The sequence below is a fragment of the Tiliqua scincoides genome, chromosome 1, assembly GCF_035046505.1.
Source record: "Tiliqua scincoides isolate rTilSci1 chromosome 1, rTilSci1.hap2, whole genome shotgun sequence".
Taxonomy (NCBI): domain Eukaryota; kingdom Metazoa; phylum Chordata; class Lepidosauria; order Squamata; family Scincidae; genus Tiliqua; species Tiliqua scincoides.
In genome coordinates, this window is record NC_089821.1 from 125,402,253 (window position 1) to 125,421,533 (window position 19,281).

Here is a 19,281-nt window from a genome sequence, read left to right on the forward strand (position 1 = left end):
TGAGTTGTTGGTTTGTTTCTTTTAATGACAAGTGAGTGTGACCTGTTTACTGGTTGTCACTGCTTGTGTGAAGGAAGCATCTGCAAAGTATATGAGACCTGGAACAAAGTAGAGCCTACCTTAAGGAAAGAAATGGCCACATGGGTATGGGCATACTTTGCTATAATTAGTCTGGACAACTCCTCTCCAATTTACAATTGCATAACACCCCTTTGGGAGCTGCAGCGGTTGTTTATGTGGCAAGCTTAACACCGGGAAATAACTATATATATTTCTGGCTCTATAAATGAATTTTTGTAGCTGCCAGGAAACCAGCTTCTTCTGAAAGACTTCACTATAGGCTTTAAATTATCTACTGGTCACAGCTTTGGAAACTGGCATTACTGTTATTTCTTTTTCTATGTACCAAGAAACATTTGGCTATGGAACAGGAATTGTATTGTGCAACCAGTTGTTTTCAGATATTTAAATATCCCTTTATTTGGCTTTGGTTTGTCAAATAGCACCACACGCAACAGGATTCTTGTAAGCGTTAGAGCCTTGTAAGCCTCAAAGAACCTTGCTAGGCCTCTAGTCTTACTTTTTTCATTAGCCTTACTTTGTTCCAGGAAGAAAGACTGCCACTGACATTCAGAATTGCTCTGCAATTTTAAGATTTTAGGAGAGCATTGGCTGAGATACAGCTAGATACCATTTTGTATCCACCTTATCTTCAGACATGCATAAGACTGAAAGATCAGGAAGAGGCAGCAGGGACGAGACATTTGGGAACTCAATTTCTTGGGCTTTCATACATGAAATCTTTGGCAAATCATGATCATCTGTTCAAACAGCAGGATGAATTATTTGGGAACATTTTTGGTACCATTTGAATACTTGGACCCACATCAAGTAGGGAAAAGCTCTGCCACTAAGATGGCTCACTACCAGCCATGATAGCAGGCAGGACTTATTTCAGGGAGGGAGCAAGGCAGTTTTGAATGTCAGTGGATCCCATGGTTAGATGCAGTGGCTTTTATACAGGTTGAATAAAAAGGATCATATTGTGTATGGCATGTTTGTGGCTTTTCCATGCGCGTGTGCTGTTCTAACAGGCTGTGTATCATTTTGTTCCAGAACACTGTTGTTTTTGAGCTCCTGCCAGAATCCTGTACCTGCAGTCGGGATAACATTGCAGCCAAAGTCAGCATATTTTACCTTTCTCCTCACTCTAATTAGTTAATGTTCACAGGCTGCCTTGAGGACATAAAGGACTTTCTAAGTACTAAGGAGTGTTGGAACACAAAAAAACACAACAAGCCATGTTAATACATCCTTTGCTTTATAATTACAACAATTTAAACCTCAATATTACTAGTAGTATATACAGTACATAATAATGACTCAGAAGGTGAATTCTGGCACCCTGCACAGCCTTACAATGAAGCACACTATTTTTAGACAGTTTCTTCACCTCTTTTTCTAGATAATATCAAATACTATTCACTTTCCTGTTTAACTGTGTTCTTTTTAAACAATTTGAATTGCTCCTGTATAGGGCTCTGGTCAGGATGACGACTTTCTGAAATCTTCATTCTAGTGGGAGGGCAGACTGCAATCAGAGAAAGAGAAATGTTGCAGAATTTTAAAGAGAAGGGAAGCTGTGAAGGAGAAACTGTTGGAAAAGAGAGAAGTTGTAAAAGAGCTGAGGAAATTTGGAGCTAAACACAAGGTGATTTCACGGAAAGCAAGAGGAGTGTGTGGAGGCAGTGGCATCGCTAGGGGTTGTGAGCCGCACCAGGTGATGCGCACGGGGGGGGGCGCTACTGGCCAAAAATTTTTAAATCTTGGTATTTTTGAATAATACCATCATGTTATATATCATTTGATGCGTAATTTCACGCAGAATGCAATGAAATAAACCCTGTTGAAATATCTATTCTATCAAAAGTTATAGCCAAAAAATTGTGGATGCGGGCAATTGTATATCACCCACTGTATGGGAAGAGGTCCATCATGGGGGTGACGTGCTAGCCTCCTCCACTGGGTGACACAAATCCTAGTGATGCCACTGTGTGGGGGCAACTTAAGGAGAAAAAGGATTCATGGGTGAACAGTGTAGAATCCTACCCATGGCTTATCTCCTTACAGCTGCGGTTTTCAAACTCTCAGGGAGTTTGAGGACCGCAGTAAGTTCTTGCAGGGGAGGGGAGGGGAGGGAGGCAGGCAGGCAGCAGGGGCGGGGAAGGATTGCGTCACTAAGGGGGGCTGCAGGGACTGGGATGCACTCACCAGTCCCTGCGGCAGCCTTCCTGGTGTGTGGGAAGCTCTGCGCAAGCGTCTGCAGGGCTCCCCAGCCTTCAAAAAGTGAAAGCAGAGTGATGTGCTCCACTGTGGAGCAGCAATCTGCCCCAGGACACAACTGGTGAATTTCATGAAGGCATACAGGATTCCTACTCTGCACAGTCACACCCCTTGGACTGTATAGTGCCAGTCTCTGCACTGTTCTTGGCATGATGCTGAGGTCTACCATAACTGTCCCTGGGAAATGGCCTTCTTATATGCCAATGACTGAAGCAGTCAAATGGTGGGAGTTTATTGTTAGGAGATAGTTGGAGATCTCTCTTGCCTGCTTTGAAGGAGACAAGCACCATTGCTTGGAGAAGATAGCCACCTCTTAAGGGAGTTGATGGAACAAGGTATGCACATGTGCACCAGCAACAGTTTGTGAGTTTCGCCTATGGCTGAAAGGGGAGAGCTCTAAATTGGCACCTTCAGGTTGTAGGCTCTTCTCTGGGGATCTGATGTGGGATAACATCTGTTGCCTTGCAGGACTGGCTCTGTTCCTTATGCTTAGTTTGTATGTAAATAAAGCAAACCACAACTGGATAGTGTTGCCCCAGGAACTTCTTGTTACTGGAGTAGAGACAAGCACCAATATGTATTAATTTCTGTGGTAATAGATTATTACTATTTCTAGCCCGCTCCCCTTCGCTCCAACATGGCATCTTCTCCAGTGGTCAATACTGATACCCTTTCTGTGCTTTTTTAAAGACTGTGAGCCCTCTGGGGACACGGAACCATTCTCCTATTTATTTAGCTATATAAACTGCTTTATGAACTACTTCTGTTGAAAACCAGTATTTAAATATTAATAATATTACTAGTACAAAACATACTTTGTACTATTTGATCTTCATGTAACTAGCACTGCATCAAGCCCCACGTCAAGATGACTACTCTGAAAAATAATGATGTCCATGATGGTTGTAGAAGAGAGGTCTCTGATCTCTTGGGGTCTGGCCTACATGGGAATTAAATGAAGTACCCTATTCACTGATATACAAAAGAGTCCCTGATTTTTCCAAGCAAGGCAAAGGAACATAACTCTTTTTATAGGGTGTCTATAGTCGATGTCAACAATTGAACTGTTTTCTTCATTAAACACAGCCCAAGCTCTTAGATTAATTTGCCTATAAATAAGTGGCCTCTTTAAATATAAATAGCACTGTACTAAATTTAATACCGTCAGATCACTTTGTTCAATTATTTACCACTCTTTTATCATTTGTCGGAGAATTTTTATAGAAATAGGAACAGGATCTCTTACTCACTAGTTATTTATAAAGTGTGTCAGTTTGAAGGCTTTGTACTCCTGACAGGGCTAGCAAAGTGACTGACTGCACGATGGATTTTTAACAGACTGTCAGAAATTAGAGATGGGAATTAAAGAAATGGAGCGTTCTGATCACCGCCTCTGCGTAGTGTCGCCTGAACTTAATTGAAATAGTGTCATTCACTGTGTGCGGTATACAGTATTTATTTCTCCTTGGCACCAGTGAGCACCTCAGATCACTTCCTGCATAGACAACCTCACAAGCCATCAGTACTTGAACAAATGTTTCATAAGAAAAGACTCTTACTTTGTGAAGGAAAGCAGCCCTAGCCAGGCCTAGAGGAGAAAATTTGGAAGGAAGGATAACAACATGAGGGGCAAAAAATTTTCTGGAAGGATCTGTGTTGTTCAAACAGAAATAGTATTTGTCTGGGGTGGGACAAAATGAAGGACAATGATGAGAGACAAGTAATCCTCTTTTTGGGAGGGGGGGTACTATGCCACGCTTGACACCACTATAGTACCACCCAAACTGTGTCATATTTTGAGCATGCCAAGAAAGGGATGTTAAAGAAGTACATCTGTTAAGATTCTCTCTACCATTTCTTATGCAGGAAGTCCTGATGCAAACTGCATCCTCTGAAAACTGTTATTCTCTGAAGACTTTTACTTTGGAATAAATCCTACCAAGACAAAGAATACTAAGGTGTGCAGAAATGGATCTCTAATTGGTCAATCCACAATCGAGGATGCTAAAGCACTTTAGGATTCATGCTGATTTAGGATGATACAGATAACAGCTCAAGGCAATGTCTACATTCAGGGGTAGCATTTTTCTGACCACCAGATGCTGAGAACAACAAAGGGAGGGTGATAGTTTTTTCATATTGCTGCTTTTACTGTAAATTCTGAGTCACCTTGTGAACATGCTATATAAATAAATAAGGTAACCCTCATGTCCTGCTTGTGAGGTTCCTGCTTGTGAGGCCTCTGGGTGGCCATATACCAAGAGAAAGGGGAAGAATGAAGGCCAAATTGTGGCAAACATGGTTCTTATCCTCCCCTTATCCTTTTCACAACAACCTTGTGAGGTAGATTAAGCTGAGAGTGATCCAAGTCACTCAGTGCATTGCCTGGCCAAGTGTAGAGATCTGAAACAGACTCACCCAGTTGTAATCCAGTGTTCTACTACACCACATGATTTCTCTTGCTTACCTGGGAGTACCTCTCATTGACCTCAGCAGAGCATAGTTTTAGCATAGAGTGAGATGCATAGAATCAAGCTGCACATTAGATTAGATTGTGCTCCTGCACAATGGTCCACGATTGTGGCTAATAATGAAAAGACTGCTGTCTCACTATTTTATATTTCAGATCAGTATTTATGGATTTATTTTATTTTTCTGAATAAATCTGACTTCCACTGTACAATTTTTTGTTCGCTCCTAAGTTACTCAAAGATCTTGCCAGTCACAAAGACTTCACACAAAAATTTCTAACAAATTACTTTCCATATAATATAGAGGAGCAATATGAAATTAGTTTAAGAGGTGGAGTGGGTATAGACCTGCATAAGCTAAACTGCAGATCGTTGTGGAGCTCTAGAAACCCATGGTCATGGAATGGGCATGAAATGGTAGCGGTATCTTGATCTTGTTCCAGGGCTGAATACTGGATGGTCTTGTTTCATTTGCCAGTGTTACAAGTCACCCCTGAGCAGTTATGAGTTTGACAAGGGAGTGAGAACAGTTTCTGGACTCTTGACAATTTTGTGGCAGAAAAAATTATGGATGCTGTGCCAAATCAATCTGCTGAAGTCTTCTTTTTCATTTACATCTACATTGAATTGCTGAATGCAGCCTGATACACATGGGGTTTACAAATTCTACAATGACCCCTCCCCCCCACAAATCCCTACCCCTACACTATTTGCTATCTGGCATTGTTTGAAAACATGCTCCTGTTGCAGAGCTTAAGACCTAAGCAATGTCCCACCCCCCAGAAAGCTAACATTATAATACCTGGTGGAGATAACCGGGCTTTTTCTGTTTGTGAATAAATCTCTTCTTTGGATGCATTCAAACACATACTTGCACTTCTCATACCATTACATGTATCCAGAATGAACATACCCACCATTCATTTCCCATTCACATAATGATAGATCACCATATAACTGGTGAGCATTGCTAGAACAGTGGTGTTAATTGCATTTGTATCCCACTCTCCAACAAGTTCAGGGCACAACAAGCCTGTAAGTAGGTTAGGCTGAGACATAGTCACTGGCCCAGGATAATCTAATATACTGTACTACATGGCTAATAGCGCATTTGAATGTAGGCCTCTCTGGTCTAAATCTGACATGACTATCCATACTATCCATACATTGGATATCCACTCTATCCATGACTACACCATACTGCCTCACCACACTTGATGAAGCTGAAAGCTTGGTGCTCCTTGGCTAGAATACCCATTAACACTCTGCTGGTCCAATCCTAACATCTTCCCAGCTGGTCTAACTGGCACGGTGCTGGTGGAGGCTGCTTTACAGCTATTGCAAAGCAGTCTCCAACAAAGTGTACTGCAAACCTGCTGGCAGGGATGTTGAAGCAGTCTCCCATGTACCAGTGGCCCTGTGGACATCCTGTGGAGCAGGTAAGTCCAAACAGGGAGTTGGAGAGGCAGAGAGGGGATTGAATGGGGTGGGGGAAAGGTGGAACAGTGACGGGACAGGGAGGAGGGTGGATCAGGTCCAGTCGGGGGCCATATGTCCCCTTACCCTGAGGAAACTTCCAATAACCAAAAATCCCCCACAGGATGCAGTGAAAGCCTTGCTGTGCCACTGCATCGCCACATGGGGATTTAGTTAGGATTGGGGTGGTATGACATCATAGCAGCTCGGTAACTAGAGAGGGGCTTATTTTAATAAAGTTAAGACAATTATAGTTGGACCTCAGTATTCCAGAACCCTCACGGATGCTGAAACCCATGGATAAGCAAATCTTTGGGTCGGATCCAATAGGACCTCTGGAGGTGTTCTTGTGTGCAGCCTACCCGGGCTTCAGAAAGCCTCTCGGACGTGACTGGAGAACACCTCTGGTCACATTCCGGAGCTTAGGGCAAGTCCTCCACTGTGGGTTTGGAACCCACAGTGAGTTCTGAACCTTCAGTGAGTTTAATCCATGGGTTCCAAACTTGTGGATAAACAGGGCAGACCTGTATATCATAGCTGGCCCTCTAGGCATGTATAACAGCAGCTCAGCTAAATTCCTGGAGAAATCTAAAAGATTTAGTTCACTTCTGTCTTTTTGAATTCTTGTGACTTTTGTAAGGCAAAACAGGAAAAGTTAGTTTTTTCTGAAAATTTATGCAATTACTTTAATTTGACTTGTTATTTTTATCTTTGTGACCATGGTATAAGAACCTGAACAGCTTCTCCAAACAGTTTTATTGAATGAGTATAATTATATATGAGGTCACATTATTAGCATTCCAACCACATGTATTTTCTTCTCTTCTTAAATAGTTTCCACTGAAACAAGGTTCCCTTATTACAGGAGAGCTTCTGATTATGGAGTTATGGTTTAGTTTGCAAATAACCTTCAATCTGTCCATGAATATGTTCTAAAGGGAATTAGGTTAAGGGCAAGGAGAAGCAAGATATTACAGGAAAATACACGTAGATCATGGCATGCACCTAGCTTCTTCATGCAGCCCATATTTTCTCCAGTTTGGGTTATAGTTTCAGATAAAACATACAAATACAGGTATTTGTGCTGAACATCCTTTCATTTCAATGGAAGACGTATACGTACACACAGTTTTTCAACAAAGCTGCTCTCTCCACTTGCAGGCAAGAGCAATCTGTGTCTTCTAGCGAGCTTCTAAAGCAAGAGATCATTAAGGCAATGGAGCTAGCTGGAGCCCCAAAGTGTGACAAATCAATATTACACTGTGAATGGAACGTGATTCCAAAATGCAATACTGTATCTCCTCTCAAGTAAACAGTGTTATTTGAAAGATTTAATATTTCGTGGTAATTTCACCCCTGGGAGCCAAATCTATGTTGCTGAAGTTTTAAACAGTTCAGCCGAATCTTCCTTAATAAATGAATTGCCCTTGGCCATCTTTCACACCCTCTCCATTTTATAGGATGTTGAACCCATCTCTCATTCTTCCCACGAGGAGGCAGAAAATTAATGCGGTATTCAGCTTAATAGTTCCCATGTGACAGCCTACAATGTTCACCCAACCAGACTATGGAAGGAAACAGCTGCATAATTTGATGTGCCATAGCTAAACCACATAAGGCATAAGAGCTCTGCTTGGATTTTTTAAAATGTTCAAAAAAACAATGATCTAATTTTTCAGAAGTGATTTTGTTTGCCATGGGATTTTGAAACCACAAACACAGGATGGAATTTGATACTGGGGGGCAAGTTTTTCAGTTTGGTATTGCACACACTCAGATGTGCACAGGTACACATGCAGCCTCACTCTGCACACACAATGCAATGTCTATTTGCCTTTACTCTTTTGTGCAGTGAATATTCTTTTACTTACAAGAGTTACACATTTCCTTTTCAGCAGGCAGCAAAAAAAATAGAACAGAGAAGAAGACTGTTCTTTTTCCTGAACAGTTAAGTAGAATAAGAAACTCTTCTCACCTGCTCCTTTCCACTTTCTAATTCACTCTTAGCAGCAGCAGAGGCGGCCACCATCACCACAGCTCTTTTCTGGACTCCTAGGAGAAGCTCTAAGTACTGTATGGTCTGCATTAGTTCAGCATATGGCCAATTGACTTAGTCTACACATGTGGTACTAGGATCTAATCAAAAGGAACTAAATTAATAGTGACTCTGAAGTCATTGCAATGACATGGCTGTCAATAGGGAGGGCTGGTGCCAGGTTGCTGGATGCTTTGGGGCAAACCTGTACACTGAACCTCCCCCCTCCCACAGCCCTTCACTCTCATGGTGCAATGGGTGCTATAGCTGCCACTATTATTGAGGGTTCAGTGGCTGGCATGATGGGGCAGGCCCAAATGCCACCCCTCGGAAGTGGGCTGAATCTGACCCTTGGACCTGAATCTCTTTCCTGGAAGCATATGTATTATAACCTCCTGCTCAGTTAGCCATTACGATAAATAAATACAACTGTTTCAAAATGCATGGGGTCTGTAATCAGCAAGAATGCTGTACTTGTCAGGAAGAATGTCTCAAGCAACTATGCAGTTGGCCAAGACAAGAGAGGAAAACAACCTGGTCATTTGACTCATGTATACACAGCACACATGTTCTGGCTATTTCAGTTGGACATGCTCAGACACTCCCCGACTTATGTAAGCCTTGACTTCTAAGATTTTGAGTTAATATAAAGTTTGGGCTGTGTAAGAGGAGTCAACGATGCTCAGGGCCTCTAAGAGGAATTTTTTCAGGGGGTACAAAATGCATTTTAGGCCCCTTCCCAAAGGGGAGAGAAGGGGCAAAACAGATTGGGGGAGGGGAGGGTTGGGGTGGGCAGAGTGGGGGGCGGAGAGAGGGCAAAACAGAGCAGGGGGACAGTGGCAACAGCTGGAAAAGTCTTTGGAACCCAGGTCTACCCACCCACAGTGTTGGCAGCTTGATATAACAATGCAGAAAACCAAACACAGTCCTAAGCCTTTTTAAAGTCTTTTAAATATAGAATAAAGACTTTTAAATATAGAATATCATTGCAAAAAATTCACATCATCATATTTAGGCTTGTATTTAGAATGGAAAGTGTCCTGTGTGCACAAAACTTGCTTCTGCAGCAGCTGTAGTCCCACAGCTGTGTCCCTGAGCTCCTATACTCCATGGTAAGCAGATCCACAAGCCAAAGATCGACTGTAGCAGGCCAGTTTCCTCATGGATTTGACACTGTGTTAAGGAGTGTCATGTATGCATTCTTCAGCCTGGCGCACATGGCTTGTGGCAGCATCTGCCCACTGTAGTACTCCCACCATCCGGCACAAGCAGTGGGTCTGGGTGAGATTAGAAAATATAAGATCCCAGGAAATTTCAGGGTTCTCTCTTTTGGTTCCTGGGCCTCCCTTCTGACCCTATACCAGGGTACAAATTACCTCTCATGGGCCCTGCCAACACTCACCACTTGCTGCTGTGAAGCTCTGTAAGCTGCCATCATTCCCAGCACGCTCCAAATTTCCTCTTTTGTTTAAAGAGCGTGCGTGGAAGAAGGGGTGAGATCCCTGTACTCTGAGGAACAAAATGCAGTAATCTCACCCCTTTTTCCAAATTTCACCAAAGATGAAACAGGGAGGAACTGGGAACCACAGGCCTACAAAATTGAGGGAGAGTCAGAAAACTTTCTCCCAAGATTTATGGTGGTTTGATATGAATTTGGGGTGCCGATTCCAAAAACAGCATCCGTTTTGCTCTCTCACGTCTAGTTTTGGAGATACAGTATAGTCTCATTAGTGAATGGTTCAAGCAGCTTCCTCATGAGAAAGCCATGGTGTAGGCTTTCTCCATTAGTAGGCACTAATGAGGCTATGCTGTATCTCCAAAACTAGACGTGATAGGGCAAAATGGATGCCATTTTTGGAATCAGCACCCCAAATATACCCGCGAATTGGTGTAACGTTTAAGGAAGCAAAATGTGTGTTGGCCTGTGATCCCAGCTCAAGGAGCAAAGCAAACAGTGAGCTTGCAGATAGGCAAGTATGGGGGGCTTCTCTTGTACAGCCTGGTTCCAACTTGCATGAAACTTGACTTATGTAAGGGTATATGGAACACAACCCTTACTTGAGCCAGGGAGTGCCTGTATGCTGTTAGAACAGGCAGGCTTTCTACAGTGTTATATTGTGGAGGCTGTACAGCAAGAACATCTGTGACCTGTATCTTAAGCAAGAGGAATGGATTTCTCTTTGTTCACAGCTATATATCCTTCCTCAGCAGGATCTGCTCTCTTTTACTACTAGGGCTAGTAGGAATCACCAAGCCTCCTTTTCCCCTTCGCCAGGTAAACAAAGTCTTGACTGGCATAGCAAAATTGCTGCTATTGCAACAGAAGTTGCCAGAATGGTGGCACATTAAGAGGTTGTTCAGAACCGTCTTCCTCTGCCACAAGGGATATTATTATCACGGGTAGGAAGCATGAAAGGGAAAGCTCTATGCAGCACAATGCAAGGTCATGCAGCAAAGTGCTAGTAAGGATAACAAGTGGATGATATTTACCTTAGAATCCAGGATCAGTTCAAAGGTTTCTGGATTACTTTTTGTCTGCTCGCCTTACTGGCTCGGACCTCTCACACTTACAGCCCCCACAAGTGTGTTGGGTCAATGTGACCTCATTCCCATACCTGAGATATATCCAAGACAAGATAGATTTATTCCAAGACAAAGAAAAGAAGAATTACATGAAAATCTGACTCCTTGGTAAAACACAAGCAAAGGAACCCTACAAGTTAAAAGAAAACGTGTTCAAAGCAGTGGCATAGCTAACCCAAGTTGCTGCCTGGTGCAAAAAAAAATTCTGTAGCCCCCCCCAAGCAATGACATCAAATTTAATTAATTACATTGTGTCTTTTTATTTGTTAAAGTGAGTGAGAAATGTTAGCTAATATTTTAAAATAGTGAACACTTGTTGAAAGTACTTATTGCACTTTTACAGTGCAAGCTATTCATGTCTACTCAAAAGTAAGTCCCATTGTGTTCAGTGGGGCTTACTCCCTAGTAAGTGAAGTAAGGTAGGATTGCAGCCTTACACTGTTTGAGATGTGCAGGAGAGGACTGGAAACGATCATAAGAGCCCAGCAGCTTTCCTTTAGGCAGTGGATTTGAGGAATTTTGTGAATAAATGATGAGGCAAACCACCTGCTGCTCAGTGCTCCTGCTGCAACTTGCCTCCCAGGTTGCTGTGCCTTGCTTGCTGCCCTCCTCAGGTTCCTGCAAATGCGCAGGTAACCTATCACAGTCAGCCAAATCAGAGCCCAATCCTCTGCCTGTCTACTTGGAAGCAAGCCCAGTTTAGTCAATGGGGCTTCCTCCCAGGAATGTGGGGAGAGGACTGCAGCCTTGGAGCCCAATCCTCTGCCTGTCTACTTGGAAGCAAGCCCAGTCTAGTCAATGGGGCTTCCTCCCAGGAAAGTGGGGAGAGGACTGCAGCCTTGGAGCCCAATTCTCTGCCTGTCTACTTGGAAGCAAGCCCAGTCTAGTCAATGGGGCTTACTCCCAGGGTAGTGTGGATAGGTAGGGTTGTAGCCTCAGAGCCCAATCTCCTGCATGTCTACTCAGGAGCAAGCCCTACTGGCTTAGATTGTGGAGACAATTGGGCTGCTGCAGCCTTGCCAGGAGGAGAGAGGAGGGTGAGGGGGCAGGAAAGTAGACTGTGAGGAGCAGAGGAGAGTAGGTGGCACAGGGTGGGGAAGTGGTGAGCAACTGGTCCCGCTGCACAAGGGGAACCCCCTCCTCAGTCCAGGCTGGGCTCCACAAGGGTCTCTGGGGGCTATGCCTGCCTATTGGGGGCTCTCTCTCTCTTTCTCTCTCTCTCACTCACTCACTCACTCACTCACTCACTCACACACACACACCTCCAGTGTCCTGATCAGCATCCAACAGCCCCTCCAACACACTTCTTCCTCCCTCTCTGAACACAAACAAGCACTGATGGGCTCTGCTCTGCTCCCCACACTCCTCTCTTGCCATTTAAGCCAACTAGGGCTTCAGGGGGCAGCATGTTGAGCAGGTCAGGTGGAGGAAATCACAGAGGGAATAAAGGCTGGCAGGTGCACGAGAGGAAGACTCCAAGGAGGTCTGTGTCCATCGCCAGCATCTCAGCTGCGGGAGGGGGAGAGGGTCAGCTCCTCGTGCCTGTCACGACCTGTGGTTCTTGAGTCTGCTGGAAGCGACTAGCTAGACTCCCTTCCCTCTCGGCTGCAGGGAGGGGCAACATGCAGTTTCGCCCCTCTCTGTTACTGTTGCCCCTCCTCCTTCCGGAGTGCCTGGCACTGGCAGGGCTGCTAGCAGCAGCCCAATTTTTGTGCACAGGTGCTGTTGCCTGCAAATTGTTGCCCCCTCACCAACGTTGTTGCCCCCACACACCCTGTAGCCCAGTGCACCGGCTACCCCCTGCACCCCCCTAGCTATGCTACTGGTTCAAAGTAAAGGTGCATACTAACAATTTAGGTTGCTGGGCTCTACTCATAGTTCTCCTGGGACACACACAGCTACTGCCAAATCCTCTACTCACTGTATTTTGGAGGTGACACAAGTTGAGAGCACTGTTCTTGACCATATGCACCTGGTCTGGCACACATGGTTTGTGCCTGTGCTGACCACAAGGAGGAGCCCACAGGTCAGAAAAGGTTCATGAGGAAGCAGAGAATCAAACCAGAGTTGCAGAACTTTGGATAGCTTTAAACAGACAAATTGCTCCTATGCAGCCTGGAGTTCAACTAAGCCCTTCTGCACTTCTCCTATCACCCAAATTTCATTTTCCTTCTTGAAGAATGAAGTGTCTGAAAGAGGTAGACTTTTAGCCTTGAGCCTAGCACTTCACTGCCTGTCTGTTAATCCCCATTTGTAATGCCTGCAGTGGGGAACAGACTCTGGGAGCATAAGCCTTTTGGTGTAAGAAGCTGGTTTCTCTGGGGGGAAAAAAAATCAGTGGTTTGTGTGTGTGGGAAGGAGTTGGCTTGATGGGCTCCATGTGAGAACCTGGATCCAGCATCTCTGCAGCTGATGCTGCTGTCTCTCCGACTTGTCTAGCTCTTCTTCCTTTGTGCCCGGATCCTGACTGCTGCTCACAGCCAGCAGCATCGCTAAGGGTGGCGTCACACAGAATGGAGCTCAGCAACCCAGAAGTTTAATTATGACGAGATGGTGTCATCACATCACATGTCACTTATGGGTTGCTGAGCTTTTGCTGCTTGGGGAAAAAGCTAGCCATGGCTTGCCAAGTGTGGTGTGAGTTTGTGTCATCTTTGGCAAGCGCCGCTGGCTGTTCCGCCTGCTGCTCTTCGGCAACAACTAAGCCTTCTGCTGGCCAGACTGTGGCAGCCTGGCTGGTGCAGCCAGGGTTGGGGTGATGCTGGCACCCCCTTAGCACCTTCTTATAGATGGGCAGGAGGTCTGGTCTAGAGGGTAGAGCCTCCGTCTGCCTGAAGATAACATCCACAAGGTCGCCAGTTCAAGGCCACCGGCACCGGGCGACCTTGAAGCAGCTGACAAGCTGAAGCCGAGCTATTCCATCTGCTCTGAGCCTGGGAGGATGGAGGCCAGAATGTGAAGCCAGATCGGAATGAAACACCTGAATGTAGTGGTTCTTGAAAGAAAGAACCTTCTTTCAATTGTAAAAATCCCTATTTAATAAGGGATTTAAATAAGCCTGCCTATGTAAACCGCCTTGAATAAAGTCTTGAATAAAGACCAAGAAAGGCGGTATATAAATACCTGTTATTGTTATTATTATATGGTATTTAGAGCAGACCCCTCGCTGCTATGCTACTGGTCACAGCACCTCCTTAGCAACGATCTGATGCCCTGGGAATCAACCATGGCCTGCTTTACTAAGCAATCTTCGTAAAAATGCCAAGGAAGAGGCACTTAGACCAGAGTAGTAATTTCAGCTGAAGTGATATTTCATTACTTTGATAGTGGCAGCAGCTCCCTCTCCCTTCAGCAGTCATCCCAGGCTGATAGCCAGCAGCAATAACTTCTTCACCTCATTAAAACAAAGTACACACACACACACGCAGCTCACAATCTCTCAGCAGCTCATATCCCCAGGCATTACAACAAATACATAACTTCAAACAGCACACATATCTAAATAGGGAAGAATCTGTAGAAGAACTTTCTGTTTCAGAACCAGATACCTCCTTATTGAAAATTAGAATTCAGGTTGGGAACAGCAGAGCATACAACCAAAACCGAAGTGAGAACATTTTTTTCTCTCAATACAATTTCTTCCTCTGAGCATTCAGGCACAGACTCAGTTATCACAAGCATAGTTCTGACATGACTAATGTACATTTCAAAAAAATCTCTACAACTGTAAGCATGTCAATAAATCCATTCCCACAATGCAGATTAAAGCATCCATGTAGTCAATTTTGCAGGCAGTGTCTGTTTCCAATCAGAAGGTGGCTGTAGTGTTGAGGTTTCTCATTTCCATTTAGGATATGAGGTAAGCAATTTAAACCTTTAAAATAGAAATATTGTAAAATGAAAGCAAGTTGTGTCTTGGTAAGGCTATCTGCAAACAAGAGTCTCTAAAAGTGTGAGCAGATCTTTTATCCACCTTCGGTTTTCTAAAGCATATTGATCCCAATTCCTTCAGGAGATGAAACCTAATTACCTCTAGAGTCTAAAAGGAGAATTCTATTTTGTCCCAGTTAAACTTAAATATTTAATGGGCAACCTTCTTTCTTACTACCTGACTGGAACCAATGAGCGCTCCTCTCAGAATTTTTAAATTATCTTTTAAATGTAGAACCTTCTTAAGGTTATTCAGTGGTGAACATGGAGGGTTGGAGGTTCTGTGATAAGAATTAAGGAAGCACATATTGGAATGAGTCTGTAAGAAATTCACAGTGCAATCCTATTCTTCAGTAGCACTGGCACAGTGGCCACTGCACCATCGCAAATGTGCTGTCAAGAACATTTGTGACAATTTGCGTGTACGTAGTGCCAGCAGGAAGACCTGGACTGAGATCAGCGGAGGAGGCCTCTGCCATACACTATCCTCCCTCTGGGTCTGGAAGCCCTACACAGAGCTGCCACAGATCTGAATAGCCACACTGAGCAGGCTGGAGCTTGACATAGGATAAAGGGAGAAATATTCCCTAACCCCAAGGAGCCCTCCAGTCTGCTCCTAACCTGCACTGGATATGGCATAGGCCACTCAGCACAGCTGTGCCGGCACAGGTGAGGATCGGGTTGCCCAGCATCTAGTTACATTGGCCAGTGAGGTACAATGACTAGAGGTGGTAAACTTCTGTCCTGAAGGGTAACTGGATGGTCTTGGGCAGGTCACTATCTCTCAGTCCAACCTCTGTCTCACAGGATTGTGATTAGGCTAAAAAGTCACTCTGAATTCTTTGCATGATTGATGAGATACAGTTAAAATGTGCTGCCTGTATTCCTCCAATCCCCCTCATTGCACACTGCAGAAATGAGGCATGTCCAATTTACAAACAGCTTCTTTCAAAGGCATATGAAATGAACAAAAATGAAATGTGTGTAGTTTTGCCTTCCCTTTGTAAAACCAGACAAGGCAGATATGTTCACGTTCTGTGGTAGCTAAGACAGACAGGTAGTCAACTATTCTTAGAGCAAACCATGGAACGGCATGTCTAGCAAATCAGCAGCATGCCTGGTGGGGGGCAAAATGGTGTGTATTGCAGTGAAAGCAGCCCCTCCCACTCACCACTGAAGCCATTCTGGGTAGTGACAGCAACAAGCTGGTGTTCACCAAACCAAATGGCATCTCCTGTGCACTGCTGTTGCTGCCCAGAATGGCTCTGACAGGGAGTAAGAAGGGCAGCTTACACTGCGCATTGCAGCAATTACCGTTTTGCCCCTCCTCCACTATACAGTAGCAAATTTAAACTAAAGGCTCAGTGTCACCACTGTGGTCAGGGCTGACCCAAGGGTGCAGCAAAAAGGCATGCCCCTCTCACATGGTCGTGCCTTGTCCCATCAATTGTTGCACAGCACACATGCCCATTAACTGGCAGCAGACCCCGTATGGTCAATGTTCCTCTTCACAATCCCTGGATTTTAAAAAGGAAAAAGGGAATGGAGTGAAAGAGGAAGTGTAGAGGAGAGGAGAACAGTGTGGTCTAGAGAGGAAAGTCAAACAACAGCACAAAAAACTAGATACGATACAGAACCTGACTGCACAGCTCACTGAAACACAAATGAAATTGGTTGGCAAGGGTTGTTCTGGTCCCTACTCCACCTCAAGCTTGTTATGCCTTTTTCCAGATAGCCAGCATATTAACGCTGCTGTTGCTCTTACCTATTCTCAAATAGAATACCCTGCTGAGCAGTCAATGCACTGAGCATGAATACCGTTTCATTTCTATTACCTAAGGAACAAACAAATCACTCCTTGGCTGTGTATCTGTGTAGGCACAAAGCTCTAGGCTGGCTAGATAGCTAGCTAGCTAGCTAGACAAGCCAATTAATAAAGCCCTCTAGATGGGAATGATCCTTGCAAATGAAAGGCTGAATTGCCATTCCTAAGTAGGCAGAGAATTTAATAAAATGTAATCTTATCACAATTGAGACTTTCCCCCTTAGTATCAAAAGCTGCTTAGTGTAGCAATGTTTCTCTTGGAAAGTATTAGGCAGGGCTAGTAATGCATAACATAGTCTTATAGGAAAAAGTTCAAGATGAAAACCAGAGACAGTGTATCTGCACCAACAGTGTCCCTGAGAACTTCACTGCCAATCAATACACTGCACATGGATGGTGACAGGATGTCCCTACATTAACCATAACACAGAAGACCTGGGGCGATGGCACAAACATCATGATGATGTCTTCCTACCTAGTTCATACTCTTTCTCAAATGAAATACTCTATAATAGCAGACTCATAGCACCTCATTTGCAAGACATTTCCAATGCCAGGAAGTAGGCGACCATGTGTATGATCTCACACACAGATGAAGGTTCAGAATGTAGCACCCAACAGATTTTTACTGATGTCTGCATGAGGGGAGCAAGTCCCATTACCCATGTACATAACCCAGTGGCAAAATGGGGGCTAAGATACAGACTCTCAAACCTGGTGGACTGCTACACAGAAACATTCTCTGCCCCAATCACCAATGTGTATGTTGAAAGCAACTGAAATTAATAACAAGAAGCCCTGTGTGCGCAGCTAATAAGAGTGCTTCTTGAATAGAATAGCATCAGTCAAGGAGTGAGTTCTGATTGCTGCCTTTGGAGACTCACCTATTGAGCGAACTAAAGTAGCTGGAACAGCAGCTGAACAGGGGAGAACCTTGGTAGTTTTTATCCGCTACTACCATTCTCAGGATACAGAGACCAGGCAACCCTGAACCCCAGGGGTTCATAGCAAAAATCAAAACCATAGCAGTACTGCAGGGCAAAGAATTGAACCTACTGAATTACCTGTGAACATGGACTAGATAGGAAAAGGTTAGTTTAGTAAAAGTCTAAAAGAGAAGGAATTAAACAAAATGGCAGAAAGGTGGGTAGAAAAAGCACAAGCAGGCTGATGGAAAATGCCTGAACTTGGCTAGAGAACACAAGCAGGATCAAATACTGTAGATACAGTAACCAGTAATACCCAGAGGATGGAGCTGGGAAGCTTTTCAAGAACAAAGCTTACAGAACCTCTCTCCAACACATCCATTGCAAACTTCACCATAAACTGGTGAAGCTTGCATGAGGCTTTGAAGCAACTGTGATCCTGGCTCCTGTGCCACCCAGGGGCAGGACTGCAAAAATGCCATCTCCTAGGCAAAAAAATGTCACTTAGGGTTTTCTGAGAAAATTGGAAGTGACATTGTTAGGCCTTCTGAGGGCCAGAGAAGCCTCATGTGGCTCTCCCTGGCCCCCAGTAGACCTTCTCAGGCTTCCGGAAGGCCTAAAAAGGTTACATCTAGTTTTCATCCGAAACGGATGTGATGTTTTTTGGCCTCCTGGAGGCCTCACAAGGCCTTCTAAGGCCTGTAAAGGGGCCTTAAGGGGGGGGAAGCGGCAGTACAAGGGTCGCCAAAAGTGCCATGACATGTTCACTATTCATCCTTCTTCTATGGTGAAGAGAGGGTGAAAAATCATGGTTGTCATATTTATACAAGCAAAGTGGCTTTATAGTGAGGGCTATAAAGAGCTGCCTAAGGGCCCCATCCTATCCAACTTTCCAGCACTGATACAGCTGCAGTGCAGCCCTGAGGCAAGGGAACAAACATTCCCTTACCTTGAGGAGGCCTCTGTGACTGCCCCCCCCTCAATGTCCCCTTGGCACAGCTGCATCAGTGCTGGAAAGCTGGATAGGACTGGGCCCTTACTAGGTTGTTATGAGTGCTCTGCATCTTCTCTAGAAAGACCCTGAAAGTCAGTTTCGTGGTCAGCTCTCCAGTGCTTCCTCCCACTTTCATTAGTATATTGTGGCAGATCTGCAGCTGAAAAAGCATGTTGAGAACTCATGCACTTGCACAAGAGGTTAAAACCTAGAAAAACATACATGGAAACTAATTTGTAATAGGATTTCTTGATGATGCTTGATAAAACAGGACCTAATGAGGGAACAGCAAAGGTCATGATAGAATGAAAAGACAAAAAAGAATGTGGGAAATGCCATAGGTACTCGCCTATAGGGTGAGAAATTTCTGCCAACAAATCAAGCTTAGATCATTATCTGACCTTATCTCCAAAGTCAGGGCTTTTCAAGCAACTGCTGCAGAAGCAATGCAGGGATAATTACAGGGCTGTTAACCTCCAAGGCAACCCCTCCAGCGCAAAGCTCCAGCCAAAGTTAACCTTTTATTCTCCTCCCAAGAAAAGGGCTAAAGCAGTGGTTCTCAAACTCTCTGGGAGAGTCTGACAGCCTGTAAGTCTTTGCTTAAGGGACAGGGACAGGGGGAAGGCAGCATTGCGCTGCTATGGCGGGGCGCAGGGGTGCACCCACCTGCAGCAGCCTCCCAGGGGTTGGAGGAGCCT